Consider the following 2,540-nt stretch of genomic DNA (forward strand, 5'->3'; position numbering starts at 1 on the left):
GCGTGCGCGTGCGTGTGTGCGTGTGTGTGTGTGTGTGTGTGATGGACTGAATGTAGTGCTATCCCATTTACCATGTGTGTTTTAAAGGTCTTAACTTTACAAATTATCCAGGACACTTTAGTATAAGATATTTTTTTTACATATCTCAGTTAGGTTTCTAAATCAAGGTAAAAAATAAATTTAAAATGTTCTTATAACAAGTCTCTTACATCTTATCAGTATAGCTGAATTGACAGTGAGAGTGAATTATAAAAAAAAAGAAGTGCGTCCTGCACTAATACCGTAACTCAAGTGGATTTTATTTAGGTGCGTCAGAATAAAGGAGGACTGAACATAACTGTACGTCAACAATTTCAGATTTTTATTTGTAAAGGTGTTGAAAATCATGTATCCGTTCCCTTCCGTTTAACATTCACTACTTTCTGATGCAATACCAATAAAACACCCTGAAGTTTGAGGCTGTAATGGACTGAACTTTGGAAACATAGGTGTAATGTCTGACTTTAATAAAATAAACGCATCTTCAAAAATACAATTTAATAATGTAACTATCTCTCATATACAAGGTGTAAAACATAACAGCGCGTCGTTGTGCTCATAAATCATTGTCTCCTCTAAAGTACAGAAAGTCCTCCTGATGTGCCCCAGAGAAGAGTTTTCCAACATGTGGTCATAGCAGCTGATTGGGGCGTCAGGTCGGACGTCCTGCGACAGCATTCCTTCCAGCAGGAGGGAAACCGCTGCTTGCAGCTTGGTGTTGGGTGACAAACGCCTCCACGTGGATTACAGCTCTCCTGGTGTTTTACAGCAGGTTAGCACTGCAGCAGCAACACAAACCTCACTCACAGATGACGTTTTGTTTTAAACTCCCTACTCCTGTTAGATTATCAAAGAACTTCAAACTTGATAGTGAAATGTGAAAAAGGGATTATTTCTTGAGACTGATCAATTCTCATGCAGGACAGGAGTCTTTTTTTTTTTTTTATGTGCATCTTGGATGTAGGTGCGACGCTGGCTTTGTTGGATTCCTGTGTGGATTGGAGTAAACGAGGGCTGTGGAATTTGAGTGGAGGGTAATCATAGCAGACTTGCAGGAGTAACCAGATACCGACTGCCAGACTTCAGAGGAACGGGAATCCCTCCACCCAGACACGCCACCTCCTGCAGGAGACACTTTGGCTGGGACAGGACATACCCCCTCCCCTCCACCTCTCCCTGCCCCAGCCCTGCCCCCAAACTCTTCCTTTAACCAAAACCCTTATCTGAGTATCCAGCTCTTTCCTTCACTCTGTATCTTGTATTTTTGCGAGTGGCTAAAAAATAATTTCCAACTTTTGCCTGTTATCTACTTTACAGTAAGTATGTTATCAATTTAGTTTGACTTGTTTTCCAATTTATTGATTATTTGTCTGTTTCATACAGCTGGCAGACCTTAAACCACACATTCAAAAATGTGCTGAACCTTAAACCTAACTATTGTCAGTCTCATTTCTCCCTCCTGACTGTAAAGGAAACCTGTGTTTCTTATCTCAAATATGATAATTTTCCCATTATTAAGTGAAAACGCAGCTGCTAGCTGCATTGATTATGATTTATAAATCAAATCAGTTTTTCTTGATTTTAGGAAGAATATTACTCAGTTACCAACTCATAATTTGTTCAAGCATTACACTTGTGTTTTGTTTTTTTGTTTTCTTTTACCCCCATAACTCATTTAGAGAAACATGGTAGTGGCAGCATTATGCCACAGGGACATAGAAGCAGGTCAAGGTTGATGGGAGGATGGATGGAGGTGAAAACATGGCAACCCTAAAAGAAAAGCTGTTAAAGGTTGAATGAGACTTGAGACTGGGGTGAAGGTTCATCCTCCAGCAGAACAGTGACTCTAAGCAGACAGTCAGAGACACAATAGTTTATATCAAAGTGATAATTGGGTAATAGCATAGGTTCAGACTGACATAAAACTGAGTTGCTGGCAAGATTTTAAACCTGTTCTCACAGAAGAGGTGAGCGATTCAAGCCTCACTGTGGAAAAACTCAAGAGGTCAAAGTCGAGAAGCAAGCTCCTCCTGCTGAAGTAACAGAAATGGAAAATGTAAAGCATGCCATATTCATCTTACCCTTGTCTAATACTGATATTACACCAATCAATCATTCCTGGAAGCTTGTCTTTAGCATGTTTGCTGACATTCCTCATGATTTATCAGCATAATAACACACGCACTATACAATATGAAAGAGAAGGACCTTTGGGGGTAGGGAATATTGTCTGATGATTTAATGGGATGTGATGTGCGTGGGAGTAGAGAGAATATTATATAAAATAAAGGTGGAGGGGGTAGGGAAATCCAAAGTTATCACCCCACTGCATTGGCGCATCCAGCGGAGTTTTTAATTCTGCAAAGAATCAAACGGGTACGGATTCCTTCACAAAATATTCATCAAACAATAACTAATTCTGTTTCATCTACTAAAGAAAACGTCAACCTCTGAAGATGAATTAGCTGCTTTAAAAAAAAAAAAAAAAAAAAAAAAAAATA

The sequence above is a fragment of the Poecilia reticulata genome, linkage group LG12 (assembly GCF_000633615.1).
Source record: "Poecilia reticulata strain Guanapo linkage group LG12, Guppy_female_1.0+MT, whole genome shotgun sequence".
Lineage (NCBI taxonomy): Eukaryota > Metazoa > Chordata > Actinopteri > Cyprinodontiformes > Poeciliidae > Poecilia > Poecilia reticulata.